Below are 10,023 nucleotides of genomic sequence, written 5' to 3' on the forward strand. Positions count from 1 at the left end.
AAAAATGAAGGGAGAAAGGATGGAAATGGGAAAGAAAGACAACAAGGTATTGTGAAAGTGATTGGAAATACACCTATACTACAGCAATGAAAAGCTACTGTTGTGGTCAATAAAAGTAGTCTAATTGGAGAAATGAGCCATTGTTCCCAGACTACACATGTAGCACAACAATGACTACCATTTTGAAATCTAGGCCATTAACAGTTATATACTGTAAATTCATTTTAATATTTTACTACAATTTCATTGGCTAAATGCTACATAACATTGAAAATGCATCAGTTTCATTCCTACCTATTCCAAATTAGCAAATCTCGTGCAATGGTCTTTTCTCCTGTACCTGCATGGTCACCTCTGGCATCCCCAAAGCTTCCTTCTTGTACTTTATATGCATGCTACCTCTCAAAGACATCATTTATAAGCATGGGGTCAGCTTCCATATGAATACTAACAACACCCACCATCAACTTCTGATCCACAGCTGTTTCTAATCAGTCTACCTGACATTGTCATAGATGCACCAGAACCTTCACAAACTAAACACAAGCAAGACTTAAAAGCTATCTTGTTCAATTTTTGCCTGAAACTCCACCTCCCAGCTAATCCCAACGACAACCCTGAGTTGAGCTTGAAATTCAACATCCAATCCATCACTATGACTACCTATTTCTACTTGCATAATATCACCTACAAATATCGCCACCTCACTTCCATCACCACTGAAAACGCTCATCCATGCTCTGTCACTTTCCAGATTCAATTCCTCCACTCTCTCCCAGCCAGCCACCCAAGCTTCACCCTACACAAACTCCAACTCACCCAAAACTCCACTATTTGCACCAAGTCCCCCACACCCATCATTTCTAACCTTCACTGGTTCCCCATCTCTCATTGCATTGATTTCAAAATCCTTGTCCTCCTCTCTGTGGTCTCACTCATATTTCCACAAGAAAAAAATAACATTTTATTTGAAATTGTTTATACATCTGCTACATGGCATTCTGTAAGTACACGAGTCAGTATGAAACTCTGAACTCTCAACTGGACCATTAAGAGCAGTCCCAGGGTGAAAGCTAAATTTCCCTACAGATTGGAAAAATTAACTGGAATCATAGCATGTTACAGCACAGAAATAGGCCACTCGGTCAATTAAATCTGATGTTTTTTTACCGTGGACCATCTAGTCTAATTCTACTCTCCTGTTTGTTCCCCATACTCTTTAACATTCCTTTTTCAAGCAACTATTTAATTCTTTGTTAAAAGCATCTATGAGCTATGATTCAATGGTTTTGCAGAGAAATCCATATTCTAACAACCCATTGTATGACTTTTTTTTCTAACCTCCCCTTTAATTCTTCTGTGATTATTTTAAATTTGTGGCTTCTTGTTACTACCTTGCCAACCATGGAAACAATTCATCACTATTTACATTATCTTAAGGCCTTCATAATCTTGAAGACTTCTTTAAGGTTACCCATTTTCTCCTTTCAACTCTTGTTCTTATTCTGCCCCTTTCCCCTTTTCCCTGGCTCTGCACTTGCTTAAAAGTTGTTCATCTCTAACACCTTCCAGTTCTGCTGAAAGGTCATCGACCTGAAACAATGGCTGGATCTTGCTGGAGTGGCACATCTCACAGCACACACCAATAGTTAGACTTTTTTCTGCACCCTTCAGCTCAAAAAACTGCGAGCTGATACCGGTGCGGCTAGGACAATGGGGCACCTGGGACCTTAGTGAATGGTGGGACCAACAGTGTAACTCCTTAACTGATGAGATTTAAGGATTGAGAAAGAAACAGAGGAACGACAGAGAAGGAGGGTGAATTAGAGTCAAATCAGGTACAGAAAGAGATGTGAAGAGAGGGAAAGAAAGATTGGATTAAGAGAGAGAGAAAAAAAAGGGATAGAAAGAAAAAGTAAGAAAAAAAATTTAAATGCTAAATTTGACATTTTAAAAGTCTCCAATAATTGACTACATGCAGGAATGAGATTGAACCAGTTAAATTGTTCCCTTTCTGGGCCTGAGAGGTTGATTGGCATTGCATTAACAGTTGTCACACTGTTAGAAGGGAACTTGCACTTTTAATTACCAGACTTAACTTTCTGCGGCGAGCTTAATCGGCAATTAATGTGCAAATCCAGCAAGTTCTTAAAAATAACGGGGAGGCTAAGGGCGAGATTCCATTTGTGTTAACCAAATGGTGGAGCGGCGTAAATCAACCAGCAAGTTCAGAGATTCACAACTCACGGCGGATCTCTTAATCCCCTGAACTTGCTGGCCGATTTGCACATTAATAACGGCGTGCGTCGTTAACACGTCGTTATTTTTCCAGAAAGATCCAGCCCATTAACTCTGTTTCTATGTCCACAGAGGCTGCCTGACCTGCTGAGTGTTTCCAGCATTTTCGGTTTAATTTCAGATTGCCAGCATCCACAGTATTTTGCTTTTGTTTTAAGAATTATCTGCAAGTAGGATTGAGACTTGTACTTTTTTTTCCTCAAAGTAGCAAAGGTAAACAGGAAAGTTACTGCTTTTATGAATTTATCAAAAAATACATTTTATTTTGTACAACAAATCTGCAATCTAAATGTTGGAAATATTTATGTGTTCAGAAAATTATTTTTTACTGGGAAAATGTTACATTATTTGGCAAAAATAGAATGAATGGGTATTGTATGCATAGTCAAGACAAGACAAACTATTCATGAAACAATTTTATTACACGTTTTTCTAGAACCTGACTAAATGTTCCAAGCTAACAGTTCCCTAAACTCAATCCCGTAGTTTAAAACAAAGCCAGATATTTTCTCTGGAGCTTGTCAAACTTCATTAAATTACGAACATACACCAGAATTCTTTTAAACCCAGCCACAGCAAAGCATTCCTCTTGGGTAGCAGGGTCAGTGCCTTAAATTAACCCCTCTCTCATTTATTTTCTTTCAAGATTTAAAAAAAACAGTCCTCACCACTCATAATGTAGCAGCATGTTTCACAGTTGTAAAGATGGTGGTACTCACAAACTTATCATGGTCTACTTATTTTCAATGATACAATGTAACCTGTTTCTTTTGTCTCACTTTTAAGAACTAAAAATTATTAATTTCAATAGGTTCTCAATCTCAGTTTTTCTCCAAACATTTTGCTGGGAGCAATTTCTGAGTTTAGGAAGATGCAGCTGCCAGAAGTCGGTCACAATTTTACAACGAAATTGTGTTTTGAATTAAGTCAAGTCACAGCATTTTCTTCTAAACATATAGCTAATACACTGAGATGGGTCAAAATCATGTTTACTGATAAACCACAGTGGACTGAGTCTGAAACCCACCGTGGTTACCATCAATGAACAAGTTACCATAATAGCAGCAAAAGCCCACATGCAGCAAGCTTTGTCAATGACATTTTTTTGCTTGAAAACACAATGCCTTTAACTAAATGTTTCCCCCGGCTACAAGAGGTCAAGGGTAACAATGGATCATTTTTATTCTAGTACAGCATTAAAACATTAAGCATCATTCTTCTCCTGGTTAACAAAATCCGAATGATCTATGCATAGATTTAAATAGTCATTAAAAATATATGAGCTTGCTATAAATTTTTCCAGATTACAGTATTTTATTATAATGTTACATGGCTTTTTGATTAAGAGTTTCTCTTACTAAAGTAATTAATTAAGAATCTTTCACTCTGGGAGAACAAGAATACACTTCTTGTTGCAGAAATTGAGGATCTGGCAAGTGTCCACTACAACCAGCAAATGCCACAGATTGAAATGCATCCAACAGCTCAATGTGTTTTATTATGAAAAGTAACAATAAAGATAAGCTAAATTGAATCTGGATAGACATGTAACTATTTTGCCGATGGTAAACAATTACAAAGCATGGAACTTAAACCAAATTGATGCTTAAAATAAAAGAAAAGGCTAGAATACACAACAAGTCAGTTAGCATATGTAAAGAGAAAAGACAGATTAAGGTTTTGGGTAGCGACCCTTCACCAGTTCTAATGGAGAGGTCCCTAGCAAAAAATACTGTGTATTTCCAACATTGTCGGTTTCTATTGCAGAATTTCAGCATTTGCTGTTTTTTCATTTTACCTAAATGAATGCCTACAATGTGCTGCACATTGTGATGCATGTTCTTAAGTTTAAGTTATGTTTACAAAGACTACAATTTAAATGCTGAACATTAAAGATTAGATGCATGGTTCAGGATTTTGTATTTAATGTTCTGTTTGAATCATTTTTTGTGAAGATACATTACACCCTATTGTCCACTGATCTCATATCTCTTATGACCAAGCAGATGGGGCAGGTGGTCCAATCCCAGACCTGTTAAGCTACTCTTATGCACAAGTAGCAGCCCAGTAACAACTCTTCCTGTCCCTTGAGTTGAGTCATCTTTCTAAAGCAATACAGTACAGGGCAGAAATTCAATGAGAAATCAAAGCTCTATGCTCGCACACCAAATCACCACCTTGCTGCCATGTGGATTAGATAATCTATGTAATGGAAGGGAATGGAGAGTAGTTTATTATATTGCAACTCTGTATGGATCAAGCAATAAAATTGAAATGACTCCTAAAACTATTAAAGCAAACAAAACTTTCCACTCAAAATTTTAATTTGTAAAAAATTGTGAACTAGAGATTTTGGCTTTGATTTTTTTTGGCAGGGATGGGGGAGATATTAAAATCCATCTTCAGTTCTAAAGGGACATAAGACACAAAACTAGCTTACTAGCATGTGATAACTACTTGGGTATTTTTCATTAAAATATATGTTCAGCCTCTTGAATAATCATTTCCTATGAGATTTTCAGGTATTCATGTTACATAAAATTACAACATAGAAACAGGCTGTTTGGCACAACCAGGATATGTTGGTGTTTATCTTCCACGTGAACAGTAGTCCTAATTCTATGTGCAAGCTCTGTTCCATATCCCTTTATTCACCTTTCCTTCAAACACTTATTTAATATTTTCTTAGATGTTGACATAGTCTCTGCTTCAAATCACTAACTCCAGTAATGCATTTCATAGCCTCACAACCTTCTGAGTAAAAACAAAGTTTCTCCTGTTCTCTGTCCTAAATCTCTTACCTTTAATTTTATATCAATGTACCCTCGTTCTGGACCCCTCAGCCACTGGAAACACTCTGTTTCTATCTACTTTGTCCAAACCCTTCAAAATTCAAATACCTCTATCAAATCACCTATAATCTCCTCTTTTCTAATAAAAACAGCTCCAATTTTTCAAGTCTTTCTTCGTATTTGTATTTCCTCATGCTAGACAACATCTTAGTGAATCTGCACTATCCTTCTTTATTGCCACAGCATCCTTCCTATACTGTGATGCCCAAAATGCACACAGTACCCTAACTGTGGCCTTACTAAGGTTTTATATAGATTCACCATTTAATCTTAACTTTTATATGCCATGCCTCTTGCCATAAAATCCAGTATTCCATTAGCTTTTTATGGCCTTATCCACTTGAAGTGCTACTTTTAATGTCTTGTGAATCTGAACCCCAAATCATTCTACTCTTCCACATTACCCAGCCTTCCCCCATTCAAAATATACTTTTTACATTTTTTTTTAGACCAAATATACCACCTCACATTTACCACTTTTTTGCCCATTTCACCATCTTATCAATATCCCCGTTCAGCTTTCCCTTGGTCCTCAAAATTATTTAATATGCCTCCTATTTTAGTGATGTCTGCAAATCTAAACATCACTTTTTCTAGCCTTATTTCCAAATCATTGATGTACACAGTGAATAGAAACCATCCCACAACAGAACCCTGTGGGACACCACTACCCACTCCCAACCACTCTGAGAACTGCCTTTAACTTTTACTCTCTGTTTCATATCTTCTAACTAGTTTATAATCCAATTTGCTACCCTCCCTCTAATTCTACGCTCCTTAATCTTTTCCAATAGTCTCCTGTGTGATATCTTGTCAAAGGCTTTCTGAAAGTCCATGTATACCACATCCACTGCATTTTCCCCATCCACCATATCACCCCCTCAAAGAACTCTAATGGTTTGTCAAGCATGATTTTCCTTTCTGAAATTCATTTTGGCTGATTATTTTCTCTTCATCTAGATATTTAGTAATTTCATCTTTAATTAAAAGAATCCAATCTTTTCCCTACCACAGATGTTAAACTAACTAGCATGTAATTACCTGTGTTATCTCTGTCTCCCTTTTTGAAAATGGGAATTATATTGGCCAATCCAGTCCTCCAGCACACATTCACTCTTAATAGAACTCTCTAGGGCATCCATTATTCCTTTCTCCATTTTCTCAGAATCATTGGATGTATCTCAACAGGTCCCAGCATGTTGTCGTCCTTAACAATTTTTTGTAACGCTTTCTTTTTATTTATCATAACTCTCAACTTGCTTTTAACCAATTCGTGATTTACCTCTTCACCAATATTCTTCTCTTCTGTAAACACTGATGCAAGCTTCTTGTTATGCATGCTCGCCAATTTCTATTTATCCTCTTCTAACTCACTATCCTTTCCTCAGGGGTCCAACCACACGTAACAATTCTCTTTTTTTGATACAATTGCAGAATACATTACTGTTTTTAATATCTTTTGAGATTTTCTCCTCATATTTCCTTCTTGCTTTCCTTATCTCTTTCTTAACCTCTTTCCTTATTTTCTTGTACTTTCTCTTATTTCATACCTAAAAGCCTCAAGTGCCCTCTTCTTCAATTTTAGTTTGTTTCTAATCTCTTTACTCAAGTTTCAGATTGGCATGAATAAAATAGTCTCATTTTTTAAAAATGGTATAGATTTATTTTGCAACTTTGCAATCTCCTTTTTAAAAATATCCCATTGTTGATTTACAGTCCTATATACTAATTTCTCTTTGCATCTCACCTAGCTAGCTCAGTCACCATCTTTCTAAAATCTGCAATTCCAATCTGGTGCCTTTGTTTTTGTACTAACTTTTTTCCTTTCTAGTTGGACCTTAAATCTTTATGGTCATTACTCCTGAGGTACTAACCCTAACCCACATTTGACTCATCTCCTGACCTATTTCATTACTGTTCAGTAGATCTAGCAATGGTTCTTATTTTGTAGGCATACAAGCATATTATTTGAGGAAGGAATCCTACACACATTTTATGAATCTCAATCCTTTTTCTCTGTTTACTCCCTCTCTGTCCCGATAAATGAGTGGGTAATTAAAATATTCTACAACAATCATTACCTCCCTCATCTGCTCTTCTATTTCTCTCACAATTAGAGGGTCTGTAGTACAACCCCATCAATGTAAGGATCCCTTTATCTTTGATTTCTAACCATATTGACTCTGTATGAATCACATCTTTGTGTACAGGATATATTCCTTCCTTCACCAATATTGTTAATTAATACTACAATTAAATATTATTTTCATTCATGAAATCAAAGTGTCCAAATGATTAGCATCATGACACTGAGCTGGTTTTGCATCCTCAATCTCAAGAGTATTGAGAGTGAATTTAAATACCCCTCAAAAATTACAATTACAATTAATTAGTCCGGTACAAGAATTTTGCATTGATTTTTAATCACTCTGGTTTCTCTTGTGTCCTTGTTCTATGTCAGTCAAGAATTTTAATGTTCATCTAATACTACAAAAATGTATTCAACAAAATTAATATGTTAATTACTAAATGGATGAAATAAGCCTTAAGATGCTTCTGAAAAAAATTTCAATATGCTGGAATATCTGTTTTTTTTTGTAAATGTTCATATCTTTTGAAACTGTATAAGAGATGGTTTCCTTTACACAGTAAGGGCAACAGAACAAGCTGTACAGAAAAAAAGTTTGTGTAATGCTTACAGACCAAAAGATTACATACTGATAGTTAACCACCTATTTACATTTACAAGGGATCTGCCAATTTTCAAAAGGGAGATAGATCACAAACTTAGAAAATAGAATCAAACAGGCACAATGAGTGGCACATACAATAAAAATCAAAACATTACAGCTAACTCTGAAAATCTTACAGAACACAGTAAACAATTGACTGCATAAATAATTTAGCAGATTTAAAGCTATATATTTTTTCCCTGATTCTTCAAGATTATTTTGCAGAACACTTTAGGCATTTGATTGTGGTTGTTTGTAATGGATATACAGCAAAACAGATTGGTAATGTTATACTTCAGTCAAATGTTTTTCCTAAATTAATTGTATCAGGCTGAAAACTCATTTGTTGACTGCAAGCAGTGAATGTTCACACAAATAATTAATTCTTCAAGTGTCCAATCTTTAAGTATTACAATCAACATGCAGGAAATAAGAATGTCCAAATAATTGCAACCTCAATCTCACAATATTCAATACACCCTCAAAAAAATTACAATTACTTGGTCCAATGCAAGAATTTTGCCTTTTTTGTAATTATTCTTTTCTGTTCTCGTCATCAAGGCCATGAAAAAAGTTCCAGTTGCCCATTTGCAACCAATTCCTGAAAATACATTTTGGTCAGAACAATGAATTAAATCGACTTAAATTCTTATCAAATACCTAGTTTTCAAGGCAAAAGGTTAAATGATCATACGCATGTCAAGGGGAAGCTGAACACTTTTAATACAACAGAAATTTAAAAATGCTTATGTTGATCATCCATAAGTCATTTAGCGAACAGACAACGACAATTGCCAACGACTGACCACATGTGTAACACTATTAATCGTTTGCTGTAAAAACGATCGTTTTAAAAGTTGATGGCGAACCCCAAGCTAAATTTCGTTTTGCATTCATTCATCTAGTAAAGTCTCAAAAACGTCATTTCGTGCCTGTGATGTACGTGTGCAAACTGAGCAAATATTCTTTTAAAGTAGTTACTACTTTTCAACACAATTAAATATTACAGTCCGTACTACTATGGTAATCTACTTGATTCAAATCTCAATATATTTAATATATTATAATTAATATGGATTGACTGGTCATCTGACTTCCTTCAAGACCCTCCTACTGAATGTATTATTATTTATACCACAATATGCTACTGCCACCTAACTGAGCATTTGGCCAATCCATGCCTGAACGCTGACCACCATTCTACAATACAAAATGCTATATTAAAAAATAATGGTAAATGTATAATCATTTAGCCTATGCTGCCCTAAATACAAATACAAAGCGAAAACAAACTAGAATCATAAAAAGTGAATTAAACAAACGAAGCAAGCAACGTTTCAGCTTCTGAATGGCATTCACTTGAGAAAGAAAGAAATCATTTGTAGATAAAGGAACAATACTCAACTACACACTGAGTCAAATTCGATTTATATTTTGTACAAAGTATCATATACCCGCAGTGACCGTCTTCTCATTGTAACCATTCTCCGCGATACAATAAAACTAATTGAAATAGCAGCACGGAAATGGGTTTGTAACAAAGGACCGACTGCTGGCGAGCTGAACTGTCAAAAACTACAGATGAAGCGTTGCAACAAAGTGTCACTCGCCATTGAAACCATCGGAATTGTTTAAAAGCGGAATTTTTCTTGCATTTAAAGGCACAAAGCAAAACGAAAGGAAAAAAATGCATAGAAAACAAAACATCAATCCTGACATTAAAAAGCCAAATCAGCAGAAATTAAAATGCAATATACACAAACAAAAAAAATGCAAAGATTTATTTTTTCAACTTACTCGCTGTGAATCGGGTGCTGCAGATTGCGCCTGCAGATGTATGTGCTTTGCTGATGCTGCCAACCTCCGGCGTGCGCTGTCGATGCGGTTGAAGGGAATCGGCTTGTGATCAGGTCGCGACTCCAGACACCAGGCGTGACTTTTCGCGGGACTCGAAACTCACCCACCGAAACTGCGCCTACATTTACCGCCTCACCAAATGCAAAACCTGCTTTTAGCTGGCGGGGAAATATACCCAACCTCGTTCTAAAATATTTTTTTTTGAATTAATTAATGCGAATTGCTTTTAGCTTTTCTCTCTCTCTCTCTCTCTGTGCAGACCTCCCCTCCGTGTGTCGAATGTG

At 35.9% G+C, this 10,023-nt stretch overlaps 1 protein-coding gene across 6 annotated transcripts in view; it reads right to left on the minus strand.

Annotated features, from left to right (window-relative positions):
- LOC137335203 (DNA (cytosine-5)-methyltransferase 3B-like) overlaps window positions 1-9,833 on the minus strand; it is a 218,830-nt gene extending 208,997 nt beyond the window's left edge. For 3 of the 6 annotated variants that reach the window (XR_010966358.1, XR_010966357.1, XM_068000424.1), the window contains exon 1: window positions 9,680-9,833. The gene's annotated coding sequence lies outside the window, so the exon portion shown is untranslated. The remainder of the gene's footprint in view (window positions 1-9,679) is intronic. The other 3 variants (XM_068000421.1, XM_068000423.1, XM_068000422.1) reach the window with 1 other exon arrangement.
- Window positions 9,834-10,023: the final 190 nt, after the last annotated feature.

Source organism: Heptranchias perlo, chromosome 19 (assembly GCF_035084215.1).
Source record: "Heptranchias perlo isolate sHepPer1 chromosome 19, sHepPer1.hap1, whole genome shotgun sequence".
In the NCBI taxonomy this organism is placed as follows: Eukaryota; Metazoa; Chordata; class Chondrichthyes; order Hexanchiformes; family Hexanchidae; genus Heptranchias; species Heptranchias perlo.